A 26,292-nucleotide genomic window follows, 5' to 3' on the forward strand; every position below is an offset into this window, starting at 1 on the left:
AAATCACAGAAAAACACACAAACTCATAGTAAAGTCCAGAAAAGTGAATTTTAACTAAAAATTAATAAAAATATACTAAAAACTAACTAGATCATACTAAAAACATACTAAAAACAATGCCAAAAAGTGTATAAATTATCCGCTCATCACAACACCAAACTTAAATTGTTGCTTGTCCCCAAGCAACTGAAGATCAAATAAGATAAAATGAAGAGAATATGCAATGAACTCCAAAAACATCTATGAAGATCAGTATTAATTAGATGAGCGGGGCTTTTAGCTTTTTGCCTCTGAATAGTTTTGGCATCTCACTCTATCCTTTGGAATTCAGAATGATTGGCTTCTTTAGGAACTCAGAATCCAGATAGTGTTATTGATTCTCCTAGTTAAGTATGATGATTCTTGAACACAGCTACTTATTGAGTCTTGGCCGTGGCCCAAAGCACTCTGTCTTCCAGTATTACCACCTGATACATACATGCCACAGACACATAATTGGGTGAACCTTTTCAGATTGTGACTCAGCTTTGCTAAAGTCCCCAATTAGAGGTGTCCAGGCTTCTTAAGCACACTCTTATTACCTTGGATCACAACTTTATTTCTTTCTTTTTCTTTCTTTCTTTTTTTTTTCTTTTTCGGTTTTTCTCTCTCTTTTTTTTTTGTATTCACTGCTTTTTCTTGCTTCAAGAATCATTTTTATCATTTTTCAGATCCTCAGTAACATGTCTCCTTTTTCATCATTCTTTCAAGAGCCAACATTCATGAACCACAAATTCAAAAGACATATGCACTGTTCAAGCATACATTCAGAGAACAAAAGTGTTGCCACCACATCAAAATAATTAAACTGCTATAAAATTCAGAATTCATGCAATTCTTTCCTTTTTAATTAAGCACGTTTTTATTCAAGAAAGGTGATGGATTCATAGGACATTCATAACTTTAAGGCATAGACACTAAGACACTAATGATCACAAGACACAAACATGGATAAACATAAGCATAGAATTCGAAAAACAGAAGAAAATAAAGAACAAGGAGATTAAAGAACGGGTCCACCTTAGTGATGGCGGCTCTTTCTTCCTCTTGAAGATCCTATGGAGTGCTTGAGCTCCTCAATGTCTCTTCCTTGCCTTTGTTGCTCCTCTCTCATGATTCTTTGATCTTCTCTAATTTCATGGAGGAGAATGGAGTGTTCTTGATGCTCCACCCTTAGTTGTCCCATGTTGGAACTCAATTCTCCTAGGGAGGTGTTTACTTGCTCCCAATAGTCTTGTGGAGGGAAGTGCATCCCTTGAGGCATCTCAGGGATCTCTTGATGAGAAGGGTCTCTTGTGTGCTCCATCCTTTTCTTGGTGATGGGCTTGTCCTCATCAATGGGGGTATCTCCTTCTATGTCAACTCCAACTGAATAACAGAGGTGACAAATGAGATGAGGAAAGGCTAGCCTTGCCAAGGTGGAAGACTTGTCCGCCACTTTATAGAGTTCTTGGGCTATAACCTCATGAACTTCCACTTCTTCTCCAATCATGATGCTATGAATCATGATGGCCCGGTCTAGAGTAACTTCGGACCGGTTGCTAGTGGGAATGATTGAGCGTTGAATGAACTCCAACCATCCTCTAGCCATGGGCTTGAGGTCATGCCTTCTTAATTGAACCGGCTTGCCTCTTGAATCTCTCTTCCATTGTGCGCCCTCTTCACATATGACTGTGAGGACTTGGTCCAACCTTTGATCAAAGTTGACCCTTCTAGTGTAAGGATGTTCATCTCCTTGTATCATGGGCAAATTGAATGCCAACCTTACACTTTCCGGACTAAAATCCAAGTAATTCCCCCGAACCATAGTAAGATAATTCTTTGGATTCGGGTTAACACTTTGGTCATGGTTCTTGGTGATCCATGCATTGGCATAGAACTCTTGAACCATCAAGATTCCGACTTGTTGAATGGGGTTGGTAAGTACTTCCCAACCTCTTCTTCGGATCTCATGGCGAATCTCCGGATATTCACCCTTTTTGAGTGAAAAGGGGACCTCGGGGATCACCTTCTTCAAGGCCACAACTTCATAGAAGTGGTCTTGATGCACCCTTGAGATGAATCTATCCATCTCCCATGACTCGGATGTGGAAGCTTTTGCCTTCCATTTCCTCTTTCTAGAGGTTTCTCCGGCCTTGGATGCCAAAATGGTTATGGAAAACGAAAAAGCAACGCTTTTACCACACCAAACTTAAAATAGTTGCTCGTCCTCGAGCAAAAGAAGAAAGAAGAGAGTAGAAGAAGAAGAAATGAGGAAGAGGGAGATGGTGGGTATTCGGCCAAAGAGGGGGAGAAGTGTTGTTTAGGTTGTGTGAAAATGAAGGGTGAAGAAGGGTTTATATAGGAGAGAGGAGAGATGAGGTTTGGCCATTATGGGTGGGTTTGGGAGGGAAAGTGGTTTGAATTTGAAGGGTGAGGTTGGTGGGGTTTTATGAAGGATGGATGTGAGTGGTGAAGAGAAAGATGGGATTTGATAGGTGAAGGGTTTTTGGGGAAGAGGTGTTGAGGTGATTGGTGAATGGGGGAAGAAGAGAGAGAGTGGTGGTGGGGTCCTGTGGGGTCCACTGATCCTGTGGTGTCAAGGAAAAGTCATCCCTGCACCAAATGTTGCTCAAAATCACATTTTGAGCTATTTCTGGCGTTAAACGCCGGGCTGGTGCCCATTCCTGGCGTTTAACGCCAGGTTCTAGCCCTTTTCTGGCGTTTAACGCCAGTCTGGTGCCCCTTTCTGGCGTTAAACGCCCAGAATGGTGCCAGACTGGGCGTTAAACGCCCAAATGCTAGCTTCACTGGCGTTTAAACGCCAGTGAATTTTTCCTCCAGGGTGTGCTGTTTTTCTTCCTGTTTTTCATTCTGTTTTTGCTTTTTCAATGGATTTTGTGACTTCTTATGATCATCAACCTACAAAAAACATAAAATAACAAAGAGAAATATATAAAATATAATCATTGGGTTGCCTCCCAACAAGCGCTTCTTTAATGTTAGTAGCTTGACAGAGGGCTCTCATGGAGCCTCACAGATACTCAGAGCAATGTTGGAACCTTCCAACACCAAACTTAGAGTTTGAATGTGGGGGTTCAACACCAAACTTAGAGTTTGGTTGTGGCCTCCCAACACCAAACTTAAAGTTTGACCGTGGGGGCTCTGTTTGTCTCTGATTTGAGAGAAGCTCTTCATGCTTCCTCTCCATGGTGACAGAGGGATATCCTTGAGCCTTAAACACAAAGAATTCTTTATTCACTTGAATGATTAGTTTACCTCTATCAACATCAATCACAGCCTTTGCTGTGGCTAGGAAGGGTCTGCCAAGGATGATGGATTCATCCATGCACTTCCCAGTCTCTAGGACTATGAAATCAGTAGGGATGTAATGGTCCTCAATCTTAACCAAAACATTCTCTACAAGTCCATAAGCTTGTTTTCTTGAGTTGTCTGCCATCTCTAGTGAGATTTTTGCAGCTTGTACCTCAAAGATCCCTAGCTTCTCCATTACAGAGAGAGGCATGAGGTTCACACTTGACCCTAAGTCACACAGGGCCTTTTTGAAGGTCATGGTGCCTATGGTACAAGGTATGGAAAACTTCCCAGGATCTTGTCTCTTTTGAGGTAATTTTTGCCTAGACAAGTCATCCAGTTCTTTGGTGAGCAAGGGAGGTTCATCTTCCCAAGTCTCATTTCCGAATAACTTGTCATTTAGCTTCATGATTGCTCCAAGGTATTTAGCAACTTGCTCTTCAGTGACATACTCATCCTCTTCAGAGGAAGAATACTCATCAGAGCTCATGAAAGGCAGAAGTAAGTCCAATGGAATCTCTATGGTCTCATTTTGAGCCTCAGATTCCCATGGTTCCTTATTGGGGAACTCAGAGGAGGTTGGTGCACGCCCATTGAGTTCTTCCTCAGTGGCGTCCACCTCCTCTCTTTCCTCTCCATATTCGGCCATGGTTATGGCTTTGCACTCTCCTTTTGGATTTTCTTCTGTATTACTTGGGAGAGTACTAGGAGGGAGTTCAGTAATTTTCTTGCTCAGCTGTCCCACTTGTCCTTCCAAATTTCTGATGGAGGACCTTGTTTCATTCATGAAACTTTGAGTGGCTTTGATTAGATCAGAGACCATTGTTGCTAAGTCAGAGGTATTCTGCTTAGAACTCTCTGTCTGTTGCTGAGAAGATGATGGAAAAGGCTTGTTATTGCCAAGCCTGTTTCTTCCACCATTATTGTTATTGAAACCTTGTTGAGGTCTCTCTTGATTTTTCCATGAGAAATTTGGGTGATTTCTCCATGAAGAATTATAGGTGTTTCCATAGGGTTCTCCTAGGTAATTCACCTCCTCCATTGAAGGGTTTTCAGGATCATAAGCTTCTTCCTCAGATGAAGCTTCCTTAGTACTGCCAGGTGCATTTTGCATTCCAGACAGACTTTGAGAAATCAAATTGACTTGCTGAGTCAATATCTTGTTCTGAGCCAGTATGGCATTCAGAGTGTCAATCTCAAGAACTCCTCTCTTCTGACTAGTCCCATTGTTCACAGGATTCCTTTCAGAAGTGTACATGAATTGGTTATTTGCAACCATTTCAATTAGCTCTTGAGCCTCTGTAGGCGTCTTCTTCAGATGAAGAGATCCTCCAGCAGAGCTATCCAAGGACATCTTAGATAGTTCAGAGAGACCATCATAGAAAATACCTATGATGCTCCATTCAGAAAGCATGTCAGAGGGACATTTTCTGATTAATTGTTTGTATCTTTCCCAAGCTTCATAGAGGGATTCTCCATCCTTCTGTCTGAAGGTTTGGACCTCCACTCTAAGCTTACTCCATCTTTGTGGTGGAAAGAACTTTGCCAAGAAGGCATTGACTAGCTTTTCCCAAGAGTCCAGGCTTTCTTTAGGTTGAGAGTCCAACCATATTCTAGCTCTGTCTTTTACAGCAAAAGGGAATAGCATCAGTCTATAGACCTTAGGGTCTACCCCATTAGTCTTGACTGTGTCACAGATTTGCAAGAACACAGCTAAGAACTGATGAGGATCTTCCATTGGAAGTCCATGGAATTTGCAATTCTGTTGCATTAGAGAAACTAATTGAGGCTTAAGCTCAAAGTTGTTTGCTCCAATGGCAGGGATAGAGATGCTTCTCCCATAGAAGTCGGGAGTAGGTGCAGTAAAGTCACCCAGCACCTTCCTTGCATTGTTTGCATTGTTGTTGTTTTCGGCTGCCATGTCTTCTTCTTCTTTGAAGAATTCGGTCAGGTCCTCTACAGAGAGTTGTGCTTTGGCTTCTCTTAGCTTTCTCTTCAAGGTCCTTTCGGGTTCAGGGTCAGCTTCAACAAGAATGCCTTTGTCTTTGTTCCTGCTCATATGAAAGAGAAGAGAACAAGAAACCGTGGAATCCTCTATGTCACAGTATAGAGATTCCTTGAGGTGTCAGAGGAAAAAGAAAAATAGAAAGAAGAAGAAGAAGAAGAAGAATTCGAACTTTAACTAGATAAGGTTCGAATTGTGCATTGAGAAGGAGTGGTACTCCATAAATAGAAGGATGTGAGAAGGAGGGGAGTAATTTTCGAAAATTAATTAGAAGATTTTGAAAACATTTTTGAAAAACACTTAATTGATTTTCGAAAATAAGAGTGGAAAAGAAATCAAGTGATTTTTGAAAAAGATTTGAAATTAGAAGTCAAAAGGATTTGATTGAAAGCTTAATTTGAAAAAGATGTGATTAAAAAGATGTGATTGAGAAGATATGATTTGAAAACAATTTTAAAAAAAAGATTTGATTTTGAAAATTAATGACTTGCCTAACAAGAAAAGATATGATTCAAACATTAAACCTTTCTCAACAGAAAAGGCAACAAATTTGAGATGTTCAATCAAATCATTAATTGTTAGTAAGTATCTTTAAAAAAGGAAAGAAATTGATTTTGAAAACATTTGATTGAAAGGATATGATTTGAAAAAGATTTGATTTTGAAAAACTTTGAAAACTTGAAAAAAAATTGATTTTGAAAACAAAATCTTCCTCCTAGCACCATCCTGGCGTTAAACGCCCAGAATGGTATACATTCTGGCGTTTAACGCCCAAAATGCACCCTTTTTGGGCGTTAAACGCCCAACCAGGTACCCTGGCTGGCGTTTAAACGCCAGTCTGTCTTCTTCACTGGGCATTTTGAATGCCCAGCTTTTTCTGTATAATTCCTCTGCAGTATGTTCTGAATCTTCAATTCTTTGTATTATTGACTTGAAAAGACACAAATTAAAAATATTTTTGGATTTTTAATAATCAAAATGCAACAAGAATCAAATAGCAATGCATGCAAGACACCAAACTTAGCAGTTTGTATACTACTGACACTATATGAAACACAAAGATACTCAAGTCAATAGAATTCAAAGATCAAAACAAAGAAATACATGCATGGATTCGAAAAATATAACAAAAACATGCATTTGACACCAAACTTAAGATGAGACTCTAGACTCAAACAAGAAATAGTTTTGGATTTTATGATTTTATAAAAAATTTTTTGTGTTTTTTTTTTCGAAAATTAAGTGGAAAAAGATATCAAAATTCTTAATGAGAATTCCAGGAATCAGTGCAATGCTAGTCTAAGACTCCGGTCCAGGAATTAGACATGGCTTCACAGCCAGCCAAGCTTTCAAAGAAAGCTTCGGTCCAAAACACTAGACATGGCCAAAGGCCAGCCAAGCCTTAGCAAATCACTGCTCCAAAAGCAAGATTGATAAAGATCATCAAGCTCTTGTGATGATAAGTTGAAACCTCGGTCCAATGGAATTAGACATGGCTTCTCAGCCAGCCAGATTTCAACAAATCATCATGAAACTCTAGAATTCACCTTCAAGAATCTCGAAAAAAAATAAATGCCTCATCTAAGCAACAAGATGAACCGTCAGTTGTCCATACACAAGAACAATCCCCGGCAACGGCGCCAAAAACTTGGTGCACGAAGTTGTGATCAATACTTTTCAAAACATAAACAATCCCTAGTAATGGCTCCAAAGATTTGGTGCTCAATACCATGGCATAAACACAACTTCGCACAACTAACCAGCAAGTGCACTGGGTCGTCCAAGTAATAAACCTTACGCGAGTAAGGGTCGATCCCACGGAGATTGGTGGTATGAAGCAAGCTATGGTCATCTTGTAGATCTCAGTCAGGCAGACTCAAATGGGTATAGTGATGAACGAATAAAGATAAAGATAGAGATACTTATGTATATCATTGGTGTAAGAGCTTCAGACAAGCGTATGAAGATGCCTTCCCTTCCGTCTCTCTGCTTTCCTACTGCCTTCATCCAATCCTTCTTACTCCTTTCCATGGCAAGCTCGTGTAGGGTTTCACTGTTGTCAGCAGCTACCTCCCATCCTCTCAGTGAAAATACGTCCCTGATGCTCTGTCACAGCATAGGCTAATCATCTGTCGGTTCTCGTTCAGGCCGGAATAGAATCCATTGATTCTTTTGCGTCTGTCACTAACGCCCTAGCCTGCTAGGAGTTTGAAGCACGTCACAGTCATTCAATCATTGAATCCTACTCAGAATACCACAGACAAGGTTAGACCTTCCGGATTCTCTTGAATGCCGCCATCAGTTCTTGCCTATACCACGAAGACTCTGATCTCACGGAATGGCTGGCTCGTTTGTCAGGCGAGCACTCGGTTGTCAGGCGATCAACCATGCATCGTGTTATCAGGAATCCAAGAGATATTCACTAAGCCTCAGATGCTTGTAGAACAAGAGTGGTTGTCAGTCACTTTGTTCATGAGTGAGAATGGTGATGATCCGTGACGATCATCACCTTCATTAAGTTGAAGAACAAGTGATATCTTGGACAAAGAACAAGCGGAATTGAATAGAAGAACAATAGTAATTGCATTAATACTCGAGGTACAGCAGAGCTCCACACCTTAATCTATGGTGTGTAGAAACTCCACCGTTGAAAATACATAAGCATAAGGTCTAGGCATGGCCGAATGGCCAGCCTCCCAATGATCTAAGATAGCATAAAAATGAAGATAGCTACCCCGATATCTCAATACAATAGTAAAAGGTCCTACTTATAGAAAACTAGTAGCCTAAGGTGTACAGAGATGAGTAAATGACATAAAAATTCACTTCCGGGCCCACTTGGTGTGTGCTTGGGCTGAGCAATGAAGCATTTTCGTGTAGAGACTCTTCTTGGAGTTAAACGCCAGCTTTATGCCAGTTTGGGCGTTTAACTCCCATTTGGGTGCCAGTTCCAGCGTTTAACGCTGGGATTTCTTGAGGTGACTTTGAACGCCGGTTTGGGCCATCAAATCTTGGGCAAAGTATGGACTATCATATATTGCTGGAAAGCCCAGGATGTCTACTTTCCAACGCCGTTGAGAGCGCGCCAATTGGGCTTCTGTAGCTCCAGAAAATCCACTTCGAGTGTAGGGAGGTCAGAATCCAACAGCATCTGCAGTCCTTTTCAGTCTCTGAATCAGATTTTTGCTCAGATCCCTCAATTTCAGCCAGAAAATACCTGAAATCACAGAAAAACACACAAACTCATAGTAAAGTCCAGAAAAGTGAATTTTAACTAAAAACTAATAAAAATATACTAAAAACTAACTAGATCATACTAAAAACATACTAAAAACAATGCCAAAAAGTGTATAAATTATCCGCTCATCAGAAGCTTACCACAATACTTATCTAGAAGTGACGAGCTCGGCAAGAGTTTCGCGTAGCCATCAACGGTACGCGAATTGGAACACTGTAACTCGAGTTATGACCAAAAGAGTGAGGAAGTGAATAGTGTTCTTCCTCTCTTCTCTAACCCTACCAGCTGCGGTGTTTGTGTTATTATGAAGTGGAGTGTGGCTGAAATGGCCTTTAATGAGAGTATATATGTATTGGGCTTGGGCCCAACTTGGTCCAGGTCTAATCCGTTAGCATTTTTGGCCCCGTTTGGCCCAACTTTGGACCAAACCTTTAAAATTAGTGTCCAATTTTCAACTTTAATTATTTTCCTAAGTTTTTCTACAGTTTTTATCCTTCTCGCACAGTACCAGACAGATTTAAGCCGGTACTACCGGTTAATTTACGGGTACACGTTTTTACGCAATTTTCTGAAGAAAATTACATTTTCCAACTCAGAAAAATCTATTGAGTCCAAAAATCATATTATATTTTCTAATTAATATTCTAAATTTTTGGATCATATTTTGGGTAATTAAATTATTATTATTTTATGATAATAAATCGGTTAATTTTTTTTTGTTCTTACATTCTCCCCACCAAATAAGAAATTTTGTCCCCAAAATTTGGTTTACCTGTCATCACCATTTAATGTTCCCTCAACTTAAACCTACTTCTCACCATACATCTTTTCACTCCTCCATGTCAGCTCAAATTCCCATTTACATCCTTTCTTCTTATTTATAACGCCATATTTTAATCGAATCCAAGCCTATGATGTACTCATCATTCTTACTCTTAGCTCCCTTCAATCAACCTTAATACAACATTAGCATTTCAAGTATTCAAGCCTAAGACACGTTTAGTCAATATTCTACTACCCCTATTCCCAACTATCATGTTCCATTGCATTCCACAAGCTTCTACTGCGCCACTCTGATTTTTAGCCACTAATTAATTAACTAATCTAATTGTTCAATCAAGTCATACATGATTATCAGATTACAAAACCTAGGCTTACTTCTGAACTTCCTCAACTTGACCCAAATAGCACTTACGCTTATCCTAAGACTAATTCATAACTTAGTGCCTTATAGCGTCTCTATACCTAATTCTAATCTTAAACAATTTTCTACAGCTCTAAGTACAATATCCATTTTCCAACCATTCAACACTTTCAAAGCTTAACAACAGTTCTTATACTAACCATTAACCACAATTTCAATACCATCCACTCAATCATATTCAATCATTCCAACACCTAAAATATTCTATTCTCCATTTTCTTTACTCATTTGACAAAATTCTATGGTCCACAATACCACCATACCTTTTATTATGCATCTAATTATCCAATTCATTTATAATTTTATCAATGTATACAATTCAACCATCTTTAGACACACTAAATAACTAATGAATTTCTACTTATCATAACTAAAATCAAATGTTAAACTCAGCCAAAAATTCAAGCCTAAATTTTTTTCTCACTTATTTTCTCCTTCTCTACTTACCTTTACACTCAATAATTCACCATGTACCAAATGTTATATTAACCATCTTATAATCTACACGTAGAAACCAAGTCAAGTGCGAAAATTCCTAGGTGACAGCTGTAACACCCTAATTACCCTAACTTACCTCGCGTCGTAAAGTAAAGATTAATGAAAGGTTACAACAATTCTAAAGCTTATACATATAATATAGAAAGAAGTAATATATATTCTAGAAGCCCGATGAAGGATACAGCTCAAAAACTGGATTTGAAAGTGCAAAATGTACACACAAAGCTACAAGCTTAACGCACAAGATATAGATATAATATAACAAACTATAAGAGTATGATAGTATAAAGACCAAGCCACGGCTCGCGGAGTTTAAGATGGCTAGCTATATATAGACAGTACAAAATTCTGAAAGTTAAAATAGCTTATACAAGTTTTTCTCTCAAAATAAGCCTCTAGGCAAAAGTAAATACAAAAGATGAGAGAACTAAGCAAAATAATCAAAAGACTTCAAAATATATCCAGGATCCTCCACTCTGTCAACACCAAAGCAACTCACCGAGGTGGGTTGCAACCTGCATATGAAAAACAACAACAAAATATGGTATGAGAACCAGAGGTTCTCAGTATGGTAACAGTGCCCAGTAATGTAAGATATAAGACTCCGGGATGCCGGAGGCAATCCTAGAACTTCATGTCCATCACAAGATTCATCTTAAAGCATAACTAAAACATTAAAGAATAAATTAAACCTTAACATAATAAAAGGGGTAGTCAATCTTAGGGGATTTTCTAATCTAACAGTTCTCTGCTGTCCCACAGCCTTCACCAACCTATCCTCCATGCGATCCCATCGCCACTGCCTTTCGAACCTTCTCAATCCCAGTAGAAAACACAATTAATACAATGCAAGTAAAACACAAGTATAGGCATATATATATCAAGTAATTCAAATAGGCAATTAGGCATGTTTTACTAATAGACAAGCAATTACAAGTTGGAAAAGCACACAAACAAATAGAAGATGCATGATGAATGCCTGTCCTATTGGCTGTGATATTACATTGTCAGTTCAACTGCCAACCCGACACATCTTCATGGAGATGTCGCCCTTCGGAATCATAATTGGAAACCCCCGAGTTATGGTACTCAGAACATCGTCCAGGATTTTGTGCCTGCACACTCTAGTGATCCGAAGGGATGCAAGTGGGATTCTCTTGCCACGGACCTCACGTCTCAATGCTAGCAGGACAAACCACCGCCCTTATGTCGCCGCCGCTCCCTTGACAGGCGGGATCCAACCACCATCCCTGCTGGGCGCATAGCGTCTCAACAATCTCAATTTAAAAATATTACATCAGTGGTTTTTCAAAAGTTTATTATTTCAGTATACCAACGATTCATCATTGCAACTCCGAGTCTTGGACTCATCTCAACCACTATCAACTCATAATTTCCATTCCGAACTCATTATTCATCAGTTTCTCAATTCATATACTATCCTTCCTTCTCACTCAACCAAAACTCATCCTCAATACACCAGAAACCTAAGCCTCCATTCTCTAACTTTTTAAGGTAATACCCAAATAATTCTACCCAAGACCTTCTCTATGTTTTAACATCCAAAACCAAGTCAAAAAGTCTTAAATAGGTGTCACAGAAGTTTACAAGCTTGTTGGGAATGTGAAATAGTTAAAAATAATATTTTAGTTGAAAAACTGGGCATGTGCGTACGCACAAGGGTGTGCGTGCGCACGCCCAGGAGGATTTTCAAAATGTGTGCGTACGCATAGAGGTATGCGTATGCACAAGTGTAAAATTTTTCAATTCTGTTTGCTTGCACAAGGCGTGCGAACGCCCTCAATAAAATGCACCTTCCAACATGTGCGTGCGCACAGAGCTGTGCGTGTGCACAGCTTGTCAAACTTCGTTGGTTGTGTGTGCGCACAGAGCGTGCTAGCGCTCCCATCAGTAGCCATGTCCCCGTGTGTGCGTGCGTACAAGGCTATACGTGTGTACAAGTTCAAAAATCCACAGGGTGTACGTGCGCACACAAACTAGAAATCACAAATTCTGCAGCATGCACAGAATTTAGATTTTGACACCAAACGTTGAATGATCATATCTTTCTCTACAAAACTCAGATGTCCATAAAATTTAATCCATTTTAAAGCTTATTAAATTGTCTTTCATTTGATATAAAAATACATTAAATTTCAATAACCGTAGCTCAAGATTTGATCCGTCAAAATTAGCCCAAAACTCATTTTTACCAAAATGTCACAAGTTCTCAACTTTTCGAAATTCTCAACCAAAAGCAAACAAATACCATACCAAACTCCAATTTATCTCATAACTCACCCTTTGTGTCACAATTCACCATTCATACAAAATTTTCATTCACACTTCATTATTCTCATCCTCAAATATCAAATATATACATTATAATCATTCCTCCACTAACACATTCACCAATCATCATTCTATCACTATCTATCTTCATCATCAACCTCTTTCATACTCCATATCAATAATCAACAATATTACTCATCCAAATTCACATACATCTTACAAAAACAACATTATTTAACAACATTAACAACATCAATTCAACATACATCATCAACCAACCAAAATCAACAACCATATCAATCTAAACCTATCCTGTGGGTCACTAGCCTAAGTGTCAAGAAATATTATATATTACATAGAGAAAACCAAAAATATACATTGGCTGATTCCCAATATGCACAAAATACCAATTTGAGTCCAAGCAAGCTTTCAACCTAAAATCAAGTCACCAACAATTCACCAACTAACTCCAACAAGCATCAACAACCAATTTTTCCAAGCTGAGTACACATTAATTACCACAAATCAATACCTAGGGTTCATCAAAATCACAATTTCACAAAGGTTCCAGAATAACTCACCTTACCCAACAGTTTTGGAAGCAAAACCCAATAGATTCCTCAAGCTAGATTGATCCTAAACACATCAAAACACCAAAATCTCAAAAAACCCCAAACACTAGATTTTCGAATTTTTGAAGGAAAGACTGAGAGAGATTTCGTGATTTTCTCACCATTTTCTTGAGTGAATTTTTTAGAGCTCTCCGCGAGGATCGCGTGGCCACAAACGGTGCGACGATCGGAGCTTCGTAGCTCAAGTTATGAGCTTGGAAAGATGATGATGAATAGTGCTTCTTCTCCCTTCTCCCTCTTTTCTTTCAGCTGGTTTGTGTTGTGTTTGAGTGTGTTAAGGGCTGAATGGGTTCACTTAATGAACCTATATATGTTGGGCTTGGGCCCAACTTGGGCCCGGTCCAATTCGTTAGCATTTTTAGCCCGTTTGACCCAACTTTGGGCAAAACCTTTAAAATTAACGCCTGGTTTTCGACTTCAAATATTTTCCTAAAGTTTTCTACTATTTTTAATTTTTTCTCGCACAGTATCGGACAAACTTAAACCAGTTTAACCGGTTCAACTGCCGGTTTGTAGTTCAGTTTTTCGCATAAAATACATTTTCTGACTCAGAAAAATCTACTGAGTCCAAAAATCATATTTAAATCCTCCAATTCTCATTCTATATTTTTGGATCCTATTTTGGGTAATATCAATTATTTACTTAGACAATTTATTAGTCTCGGTTCTTACAACAGCTTAACTCAAAATCGTAGTCCTTTAGTAATTACATCCATCTCCATGGAGGTAATTCCTCCTTGCTCCACATCTTCAAGACAAGCACAAATGCAGCAGGTTCCAAATCGTGAGTCAGAGAATTTACTTCGTGCGGCCTCAACTGTCACGATGCATAAATCATTACATCCTGATGTTACATTAAAACACACTCCAAGATTTTTCTATGAAACGTACTTGTAGATCCTTAATGGTCCATGGGGTTAAAGTAGTGCAAACACTAGCGCTAGTTAATCTTTCTTTTAAGTTTTGAAGAATTCCCCCCCAAAATCTGACGTTCGCACCAATAGGCACCTTTGTGTGTCGACTCATACATTGGTAACGCCATTTGCAAAACTGAAGCTTCACAACTCCTCGTAAGGTCGCACGCTCACTGGTTTCATCCTTCATGTTCGTAAGTTGTGTCCTAAGGAACTATATCGATGGTTACGTCTAAGAATTTCATGCGATGTCAAAATGAACTCAAGGTATCTGAAGGGATACCAAGCTCTAAAGAGAGCAAACAATTTTGAAGGATATTCGTAAGAAATTGAAAAGATGCATTGTGTTGCGATTAGATAGGGTTGTAGAAAATAAAAATTGCACCAGAAAGAGAATTAGAGTGCACCTCAAGGAAGGAATTTAAAATTAATAATTTTTGGTGGAAACAATAAGGCAAATTGAATCAAATTAGATCTTTACTGATTTTAAGAGGATCAAGAGCCCTCAATTAAAGGCAGGTCAACCCAACAGTACACGTTTAGGCTCACATCAAGAAATACAAGGTTCGCGCAAGGATATGTGCAAACAAGTAATATGATTGCGCAAGGTTCAATTTATTCACTAAGAGGGATTTCGAAATAAAGAGCTCTAATGCAATTTATAAGGAAAAAGATAGATTGGTTCACAATGATGTAATGGTGCTCTCATTCCTACAAAACCTCACACTGTCATTAAGATCACCGTACTTTCGCAGCATTACTCTAACTCATTGGTCTTTAAGAATTGGGTTATTTGCCTACGTCAACCAAAAATGTCCCTAAGTTCTATCAGCTCTAGTGGCAATACTCTACGCAGCACAAGTGAGTTTGTTCCTAAATTTGACACTAAGTTTGACACATTTATTCTCAAACCTTTCTCTCCGTCACAAGTTATGAGTAAATGCGGTATTCCAATATCACACAAAGTAGTTAAATCTTTATAACCAATATACACCTACCTCTTATCTCAGGCCCCCACATAGGGCGTTCACATCGAACATGCAGCTTTACTATTAGTTTTTACTCGCATCCTGGTTTTTCCCATGATGGTAATTCTTGGCAATGTGTCCAAACAATCCACAAGTATATCATCAACCATTTCCTTTTTTCAGGAGAAACTGGGCATTGTTGTTTCTTCCTAAGTTTCTTTGACCATGAGGATGCTGAGTGGCATGTCCGTCCCTTTTAAAGATCTGGCCTCTTGGTGGAAAATACTTTCCATGACCTCTGCTACTGGTACCCCCGCTAGTGTCTCTCATTAAAGTCGTCTTCCTGATGCAATCTTCCACATCTCTTGTCTCGTTCACCAATTCCAAGAATCTCCTAATCTCCAATAGAGCCACAACACTCATGATATCTTCCCTCACCCCTACTTGGTATTTGATACATTTCCAGCCCTCATAGGACTCAGGGGCACCCTGAGCTATTCTCGAGAACCTAAAGAGTTCCTTAAACTTACTGGTGTATTCAGTTATAATCATGGACCCTTGCTTCACCTGTAAAAGCTCCAACTCTCTGGCCTCCCTTATTGACTCATGAAAGTACTTCTTGTAGAAAGCTTCCTGGAATAACGCCCATGTAATGTCCACATTCTATTGGTGTAGTTGTCAGTGCTCTCCTTACCACCATTGCTGAGCTTCTCCCACTAGTTGATAAGCCGCATATTCCACAAACTGGTCATACGGTACATGTTGAGTTCACAATGCACGCTCCACAGCTTGGAACCAGTTTTCTGCTTCAGTAGATTTTCTCGATACATTGAAAACCAGCGGGTCAACTTTTAGAAAAGTAGTTAGAATTCTCGAAACATCACCTAAGCTGTCCTCAGCACCTTCTCCATTTTCGTTTCTAGCTGATTGCCTTGTCCGACGCATAGCATGAGTAGTCATAGCAGTACTTGCTTGAATCGCGTTAACTAAGTTAGCCATTGCCGCCATGACTTCAGCGTGATTATTCGTCGATGGGTTACTATTATTCTCTCTTTGAGTACATATCTGACCTCGTCCGTGAGTTACCATTCAGGGTCTTGCCCACACCAAACAATCAATATCAAGGTGATAAATCTCTCAATATCAAAAGTTTAGTACTTCAATTATCCCAAAAAGGCACTCACAAACAAGCATGCTATGAAATATCAAGTAGATAACCTAAATAGCATGAAAGAAAAATGACCCAGAGTATGCTATGAAATATCAAGTAGATAACCTAAACCGCCATGCGATTCCATCACCACCGCCTTCTAAACCTCCTCAATCCCAGTAGAAAACACAAGTAATAATGATGAGCGGATATTTTATACGCTTTTTGGGGGTAATTTCATGTAGATTTTAGCATGTTTTAATTAGTTTTTAGTTAAATATTATTAGTTTTTAGGCAAAAATCATATTTCTGGACTTTACTATGAGTTTGTGTGTTTTTCTGTGATTTCAAGTATTTTCTGGCTGAAATTGAAGGAGCTGAGCAAAAATCTGAGTTAGGCTGAAAAAGGACTGCTGATGCTGTTGGATCCTGACCTCCCTGCACTCGAAATGGACTTTTTGGAGCTACAAGAGTCCAATTGGCGCGCTCTCAATGGCTTTGGAAAGTAGACATCCAGGGCTTTCCAGCAATATATAATAGTATATACTTTGCGCGAAGATAGACGACGTAACTTGGCATTGAACGCCAAGTACATGCTGCTGTCTGGAGTTAAACGCCAGAAACACGTCATGATCCGGAGTTGAACGCCCAAAACACGTTATAACTTGGAGTTCAACTCCAAGAAAAGCCTCAGCTCGTGGATAGCTTTAGTCTCAGCCCCAGCACACACCAAGTGGGCCCCAGAAGTGGATTTCTGCACCAATTATCTTAGTTTACTCATATTCTGTAAACCTAGGTTACTAGTTTACTATTTAAACAACTTTTAGAGAATTATTTTGTACCTCATGACATTTTCAGATCTGAACTACATACTTTTTGACGGCATGAATATCTAAACTCTATTCTTGGGGGTGAGAAGCTCTGCAGCGTCTCGATGAATTAATACAATTGTTTCTATTTCACTCAAACGTGTGTATGGTCCGATCTAAGATGTTTATTTGTGCTTAATTGTGAAGGAGGTGATGATCCGTGACACTTATCACCTCCCTCAATCCATGAACGTGTGCCTGACAAACACCTCCGTTCTACATCAGACTGAATGAGCTTCTCTTAGATTCCTTAATCAGAATCTCCGCGGTATAAGCTAGAATTGATGGCGGCCACTCTTGAGAATCCGGAAGGTCTAAACCTTGTCTGTGGTATTCCAAGTAGGATTCAAGGATTGAATGGCTGTGACGCGCTTCACACTTGCGATTGCTGGGCGTGATGACAAACGCAAAAGGATCAATGGATCCTATTCCAACATGATCGAGAACCAACAGCTGATTAGCTGTACTGAGACAGAGCATAGGAACGTTTTCACTGAGAAGATGGGAGGTAGCCACTGACAATGGTGACACCCTACATACAGCTTGCCGTAGACGTGCCTTACAAACAATTGAGTTGAATATTACATTGCAGAAATTCAGAGGACAAAGCATCTCCAAAACTCTAACATATTTCTCATTACTGCACAACAAGTAACGCTTTTATTCTCTTTTATTTTTCCAATCTAATAATTCCAACTGATAATTTTAATTAATATCCTGACTAAGAATAATAAAATAAACATAGCTTGCTTCAAACCAATAATCTCCGTGGGATCGACCCTTACTCACGTAAGGTATTACTTGGACGACCCATGCACTTGCTGGTTAGTTGTGCGGATCACAAATTCGTGCACCAAGTTTTTGGCGCCGTTGCCGGGGATTATTCGAGTTTGAACAACTAAAGGTTTATTTTATTTCTTAGATTAGGAATAATCTATTTTTATTGTTATAGAGTCATTAAATCTTGATAGGATAGTTTCTTTTAAAAAATTTCTTTTCAAAATTTATTATTTTTCTTAATTAATTGCTAATTTTCGTGAGTTTAGTGTCTTATTCTAAGTTTGGTGTTAATTGCATATTTTACATTTTTCTTTAAATTTTCGAACTTGTGTTCTTTGTTCTTCATTGATCTTCAAGTTGTTCTTGTTTTGTGTCTTTTCTTATTTTTCTTGTGCTTTTTCAAAACATTAACTTTCAAAAAAATTATATTTTATCCATAAATATAATACATTTTTAAAATCAACATTGAAGTTACTGCCCAATTGGCTGGAGCATTGGTAGTTGTTCTTGATAATTGGGTATCTTCTTTGGAATCTTTTTCAAAAATAATTTTTCTTTGATTGAATCTTGGGCCAAACTCTAAGCTTGGGGTTTTCTTGTTGATCTTTCTTTAATTTTCAAAAATTTGTCTTGGTTTTCTAAAAATTTTAAGTTTGGTGTTCTTTCTTTTGTTCTTGGTGTTCTTGTGAATCTTCAAGGTGTTCTTGAGTTTTTCTTGTGTCTCGATCTTAAAATTTTTAAGTTTGGTGTTCCTTGGTGTTTTCCATCCAAAATTTTCAAAAATAAGGAGCATTAGATCTAAAAATTTTAAGTCTTGTGTCTTTTGTGTGTTTTTCTCTTTCATCATAAAATTCAAAATTCAAAATATATATATATATATATATATTTTCTAACTAATTTTAAAACTACATTTTCGAAATTTTTATTTACAATTCAGATTTCAATTTCAAATTTTTTCGAAAAATTTTCACAAAATATTTTCAAATTTTTTTTATATATTTCATTTTTATTTATTCCACTTCTATAAAATAAATAATATCAACATACATATCATCTCCCTTGTTCCATCATGGAATTAAGTGGAAATGAACAGTCCAAAAGGACTCTGGGGTCATATGCTAACCCCACTACTGCTTCATATGGGAGTAGTATCTGTATACCCTCCATTGGAGTTAGTAGCTTTGAGTTGAATCCTCAGCTCATTATCATGGTGCAGCAAAACTGCCAGTATTCCGGTCTTCCACAGGAAGAACCTACAGAATTTCTGGCACAATTTTTACAAATTACTGACACAATACATGATAAGGAAGTAGATCAGGATGTCTACAGATTATTACTGTTTCCGTTTGCTGTAAAAGATCAAGCTAAGAGATGGTTAAATAACCAGCCTAAGAACAGCATAAAAACATGGAAACAGCTGTCAGAAAAATTCCTGAATCACTATTTCCCTCCAAAATGGATGACACAGCTAAGGCTAAGCATCCAAGGCTTCAAACAAGGAGATAATGAATCCATTTATAATGCCTGGGAGAGATACAGAGAGATGCTAAGAAAATGCCCCTCTGAAATGTTTTCAGAGTGGGTGCAATTAGACATCTTCTACTATGGGCTTACAGAAAAAGCTCAGATTTCTCTAGACCACTCAGCTGGTGGATCTATATATATGAGAAAAATAATTGAAGAAGCTCAAGAGCTTATTGATATAGTTGCCAGAAATCAGCATCTGTACCTAAGCAGTGAATCTTCTATAAAAGATGAAGCTAAAGCAGTGACAGCTGAACTCAGTCCTGTGGATCAGGCTAATGAATTCAATCAGCAACTAGATTTTCTCACTCAGCAGCTGGTGCACGAAATTGCAATCACACTTTTGCAACTCCGCACAACTAACCAGCAAGTGCACTGGGTCGTCCAAGTAATACCTTGCGTGAGCAAGGGTCGATCCCACGGAGATTGTCGGCTTGAAGCAAGCTATGGTTATCTTGTAAATCTTAGTCAGGATATCAGAAATTATCAGGATTGATTGTGAAAAGCAAAAGAACATGAAATGATTACTTGTTTTGCAGTGATGGAGAATAGGTTGAGGTTTGGAGATGCTCCATCTTCTGAATCTCTGCTCTCCTACTGTCTTCTTCATCAAACACGCAAGTCCCCTTCCATGGCAAGCTCGTGTAGGGTTTCACCGTTGTCAATGGCTACCTCCCATCCTCGCAGTGAAAGCTAATGCACGCACTCTGTCACAGTACTGCCAATCACCGGTTTGGTTCCCTCCCCTACCGGAATAGAATCCCTCTTTTGCGTCTGTCACTAACGCCCAGTAGGTTACAGGTTTGAAGTACGTCACAGTCATTCAATCATTGAATCCTACTCAGAATACCACAGACAAGGTTTAGACCTTCCGGATTCTCTTGAATGCTGCCATCAGGTCCTGCCTATACCACGAAGATTCCGATTAAAGAACCCAAGAGATAACTACTCAATCTAAGATAGAACAGAGGTGGTTGTCAGGCACGTGTTCATAGTTGAGAATGATGATGATTGTCACGGATCATCACATTCATCCGGATTAAGAACAAGTGTTATCTTAGAATCGAAGCAAGCATGATTGAATAAGAAACAGTAGTAATTGCATTAATCCATCAAGACACAGCAGAGCTCCTCACCCCCAACCATGGGGTTTAGAGGCTCATACTATGGAAAGAAACGTGTACAAAATGTTATGAGGTCATAAGGTACGGATACAATGTCAAAAGATCCTATAAGTAGTAAACTAGTGTCCTAAGGTTTACAGAATTGAGTAAATGACAGAAAAATCCACTTCCGGGCCCACTTGGTGTGTGCTTGGGCTGAGCAATGAAGGAATTTCGTGTAGAGACCTTTTCTGGAGTTAAACGCCAGCTTCCATGCCAGTTTGGGCGTTTAACTCCAAATTTTATGCCAGTTCCGGCGTTTAACGCTGGAATTTCTGTAGGTGACTTTGAGCGCCGGTTTGGGCCATCAAATCTTGGGCAAAGTATGGACTATTATATATTTCTGGAAAGCCCAGGATGTCTACTTTCCAATGCCGTTGAGAGCGCGCCAATTGGGCTTCTGTAGCTCCAGAAAATCCACTTCGAGTGCAGGGAGGTCAGAATCCAACAGCATCTGCAGTCCTTTTCAGTCTCTGGATCAGATTTTTGCTCAGGACCCTCAATTTCAGTCAGAAAATACCTGAAATCACAGAAAAACACACAAACTCATAGTAAAGTCTAGAAATGTGAATTTTAATTAAAAACTAATAGAAATATACTAAAAACTAACTAAAAGATACTAAAAATATACTAAAAACAATGCCAAAAAGCATACAAATTATCCGCTCATCACAACACCAAACTTAAATTGTTGCTTGTCCCCAAGCAACTGAAAATCAAAATAGGATAAAAAGAAGAGAATATACTATAGACTCCAAAATATCAAAGAAACACAGCTCCAATTAGATGAGCGGGACTAGTAGCTTTTTGCCTCCGAACAGTTTTGGCATCTCACTCTATCCTTTGAAGTTCAGAATGATTGGCATCTATAAGAATTCAGAACTCAGATAGTGTTATTGATTCTCCTAGTTAAGTATATTGATTCTTGAACATAGCCAGTGTATGAGTCTTGGCTGTGGCCCAAAGCACTCTGTCTTCCAGTATTACCACCGGATACATACATGCCACAGACACATAATTGGGTGAACCTTCTTAGATTGTGACTCAGCTTTGCTAAAGTCCCCAATTAGAGGTGTCCAGGGTTCTTAAGCACACTCTTGTTGCCTTGGATCACAACTTTATTTCCTTCTCTTCTTTTTTTTCTTTTCTTTTTCTTTTTCTTTCTCTTTTTTTTCGAAAATTTTTTTTTTCACTGCTTTTCTTGCTTCAAGAATCAATTTGATGATTTTTCAGATCCTCAATAACAGTTCTCTTTCTCCTCAGTCTTTCAAGAGCCAACAATTTTAACATTCTTAAAACAACAAATTCAAAAGACATATGCACTGTTCAAGCATTCATTCAGAAAACAAAAAGTATTGTCACCACATCAAACTAATTCAACTAGTTTCAGAGATAAATTTCGAAACCCTGTACTTCTTGTTCTTTTGTGATTAAAGCATTTTTCTTTTAAGAGAGGTGATGGATTCATAGGACATTCATAGCTTTAAGGCATAAACTTTATTAATTTTATTAATTATGAACTAAGAACAAGACTCAAATATAGATATAAGATAAAATTAAAAATAGAAAACAAAACAAGAAAAACGAAAAAAAATTAGGCTCCTAATGATAGAGGTTTTCACAGAGTTAGGACTCAACAACCTTGATTTTGAGAAGTGGATGCTCCCTCAGCTTGAGAGGAGAACTTTTGGCGTTTCATCTCTTGAATTTCACGCCCCTGCTTCTCTTGTTCCTTCAGCAATTTGCAGAGCATGCAGTTCTGATTCTGCTGTTCTTCCTTCAGTTGCTCCATAGTCTCTTGCAACTTGTTAATAGATGCTTCTAGGTTGGACCAGTAGTCAATTCTTGGAAATTCAGGGAGGAATTCCTGCGCCCTCCTCTTGATGGAGTTGTCTTGCACTTGTCCTTCCATTGACTTCTTAGTGATTGGGTGTTCAATGGGTATGAACTCATCCACTCCCATCTTCACCCCAGCCTCTTTACAGAGCAAGGAAATCAAGCTTGGATAAGCCAATTTGGCTTCAGTGGAATTCTTATTTGCAATTGTGTAGATCTCACAAGCAATCACATGATGGACCTCCACCTCTTTCCCAAGCATAATGCAATGAATCATCACTGCTCTCTTGATGGTGACCTCAGAACGGTTGCTAGTGGGCAATATGGAACGCCCAATGAAGTCTAGCCAACCTCTTGCAATTGGTTTGAGGTCTCCCCTCTTGAGTTGGTTTGGGACACCCTTAGAATTGGTTATCCACTTAGTTCCAGGGAGGCATATGTCCTCTAGAACTTGATCCAACCCCTTATCTACTCTCACCATCCTCCTATTAAAGGAATCAGGATCATCTTGCAGTTGAGGCAACTTGAAGATTTCTCTTATTTTGTCCAGATGGAAGTATATAACTTTCCCTCTGACCATGGTTCTATAGGTATGGTAAGCAGTTCCAGTCATTCTCTGCTTATCTGTTAGCCACAGATTTGAGTAGAATTCCTGAACCATGTTCCTTCCAACCTTTGTTTCAGGATTGGTTAGAACTTCCCATCCTCTATTTCGAATTTGCTCTTGGATCCCCGGATATTCATCTTCCTTCAGATCAAATTTAACTTCCGGGATCACTGACCTCAGACCCATTATTTTATGATAATGGTCTTCATGTTCTTTGGTTAAGAACTTCTCTTCATTCCAAAGATTCTTTGGATTATTCTCTTTCTTGCCTCTTAAATTGGTTTGTTTTCCCTTAGGAGCCATGATATTGATGAATCTTGGCTTAGTGATCACGGAAAAGCACACCAAACTTAGAGGTTTGCTTGTCCTCAAGCAAAATAAAAGAGAGAAGAGAGGGGGAGGAAGAGGAAATTCGAATGGTGTGGTGGAATGAGGGAGCCAAACGTGAATTTATAAGGTGGGGAGGGGAGTTTTCGAAAAAAGAGAGAGAGATTTGAAAAGATATGGACAGAAATTGAGAAAAGGGTGAGTTTTTGAAGAAGATTTGGGATTAATTTGAAATAGATTTGAAGAATGGTTTTGATTTGTGAAGAATTGAAAGTGAATGATGAATGATTGAAGTGCATTTATGTAGAAGAGTATGGTTAAAAAGAGGAAAGTTTGAAAAAAATTGAGTTGAAAACAAAAATGTGGTCCCCCCACCTTTCTGGCGTTAAACGCCCAGAATGGCACCCATTCTGGCGTTTAACGCCCATTTGCTACCCTTTTTGGGCGTTTAACGCCCAGCCAGGTGCCCTGGCTGGCGTTAAACGCCAGAAATCCTTTGTCACTGGGCGTTTTTACAAAACGCCCAGGATGCTGCACACCTGGCGTTTAACGCCCAAAATGGCACCATTCCTGGCGTTAAACGCCCAGAATGGTACCCATTCTGGCGTTTAACGCCCAAAATGCCCCTTACTGGCGTTTTTTCGCCAGTAAGCTCATTTTCTCTGCTTTTTGAGCTGAATCCTTCTGTAACTCTGTGAATTCCTTCATTTTTGATACTTGCCTTTGTAAGAACAATTCATACAACCTTCTAATGACTGGGTTGCCTCCCAGCAAGCGCTTCTTTACTGTCTTTAGCTGGACTTTCACTGAGACTCACTCAAGTCTCAGTTTTGAGCATTCCTGCTCAAAATTTCCTTCAAGATAGTGCTTGATTCTCTGTCCATTAACAATGAACTTCTTGTCAGAATCAATATCCTGAAGCTCAACATATCCATATGGTGATACTCCTGTAATCACATACGGACCCCTCCACCGGGACTTGAGTTTTCCTGGAAACAGTTTGAGCCTGGAGTTGAAGAGCAGAACTTTTTGTCCTGGCTCAAAGACTCTGGTTGACAATCTCTTGTCATGCCACTTCTTTGCCTTTTCCTTATAAATTTTTGCATTTTCAAAGGCATTGAGTCTGAACTCCTCTAGCTCATTTAGCTGGAGCAGTCTTTTCTCACCAGCTAACTGTGCATCCATGTTTAGGAATCTGGTTGCCCAGTAGGCTTTATGTTCCAGTTCCACAGGCAAATGACAGGCCTTCCCATACACCAATTGGTATGGAGAGGTGCCTATAGGAGTCTTGAATGCTGTTCTGTATGCCCACAGAGCATCATCCAAGCTCTTTGCCCAATCCTTTCTTCGGGCTATCACAGTCCGTTCTAGGATTCTTTTTAGCTCTCTGTTAGAGACTTCAGCTTGCCCATTTGTCTGTGGATGATACGGAGTTGCCACTTTATGGCTGATTCCATATCTAACCATAGCAGAGTATAGCTGTTTATTGCAGAAATGAGTGCCCCCATCACTGATTAGCACTCTGGGGACGCCAAACCTGCTGAAAATGTTTTTCTGGAGGAATTTCAGCACGGTCTTGGTATCATTAGTGGGTGTAGCAATTGCTTCTACCCACTTAGATACATAGTCCACTGCCACCAGAATGTAAGTGTTTGAGTATGATGGTGGGAATGGCCCCATGAAGTCAATTCCCCATACATCAAACAGTTCTATCTCTAATATCCCTTGTTGAGGCATGGCATATCCGTGAGGCAGGTTACCAGCTCTTTGGCAACTGTCACAGTTACGCACAAACTCTCGGGAATCTTTATAGAGAGTAGGCCAGTAGAAGCCGCACTGGAGAACTTTAGTGGCTGTTCGCTCACTTCCAAAATGCCCTCCATACTGTGATCCATGGCAGTGCCATAGGATCCTTTGTGCTTCTTCTCTGGGTATACATCTGCGGATCACTCCGTCAGCACATCTCTTAAAGAGATATGGTTCATCCCAAAGGTAATACTTGGCATCTGAAATTAATTTCTTTCTTTGCACACTGCTGTACTCCTTGGGTATGAACCTTACAGCTTTATAATTTGTAATGTCTGCAAACCATGGAGCTTCCTGGATGGCAAAGAGTTGCTCATCTGGGAAAGTCTCAGAGATCTCAGTATAAGGGAGGGACGCCCCAGCTACTGGTTCTATTCTGGACAGATGATCAGCTACTTGATTCTCTGTCCCTTTTCTGTCTCTTATTTCTATATCAAACTCTTGCAGAAGCAATACCCATCTGATAAGCCTGGGTTTTGAATCCTGCTTTGTGAGTAAGTATTTAAGAGCAGCATGGTCAGTGTACACAATCACCTTTGATCCCACTAAGTAGGATCTAAACTTGTCAATGGCATAGACCACTGCAAGTAACTCTTTTTCTGTGGTTGTGTAGTTCTTCTGTGCTTCATTTAGAACACGGCTAGCATAATAAATGACATGCAGAAGTTTGTTATGCCTCTGTCCCAACACTGCACCAATGGCATGATCACTGGCATCACACATTAATTCAAATGGTAATGCCCAATCTGGTGCAGAGATGACTGGTGCTGTGACCAGTTTAGCTTTCAGGGTCTCAAATGCCTGCAAACACTGTGTGTCAAACACAAATGGCGTGTCAGCAGCTAACAGGTTACTCAAAGGTTTAGCAATTTTCGAAAAATCCTTGATAAACCTTCTATAGAATCCTGCATGCCCCAGAAAGCTTCTGATTGCCTTAACATTGGCAGGTGGTGGTAATTTTTCAATTACCTCTACCTTTGCCTTATCCACCTCTATTCCTCTGCTTGAAACTTTGTGCCCAAGGACAATTCCTTCAGTCACCATAAAGTGACATTTCTCCCAGTTTAAAACCAGGTTAGTCTCTTGGCATCTTTTCAGGACAAGTGATAGGTGGTTAAGACAGGAGCTAAATGAGTCTCCATATAC

The 26,292-nt window shown here is 39.3% G+C and overlaps 1 non-coding gene across 1 annotated transcript; it reads left to right on the forward strand.

Moving 5' to 3' along the window:
• The first annotated feature begins 4,741 nt into the window (after nucleotides 1-4,741).
• On the forward strand, nucleotides 4,742-4,849 carry LOC130937485 (small nucleolar RNA R71). The gene has a single exon (XR_009068704.1). It is a non-coding gene; the product is annotated as a small nucleolar RNA R71 (small nucleolar RNA).
• The last annotated feature ends 21,443 nt before the right edge of the window (nucleotides 4,850-26,292 follow it).

Source organism: Arachis stenosperma, chromosome 6, assembly GCF_014773155.1.
Source record: "Arachis stenosperma cultivar V10309 chromosome 6, arast.V10309.gnm1.PFL2, whole genome shotgun sequence".
Classification (NCBI taxonomy): Eukaryota; Viridiplantae; Streptophyta; class Magnoliopsida; order Fabales; family Fabaceae; genus Arachis; species Arachis stenosperma.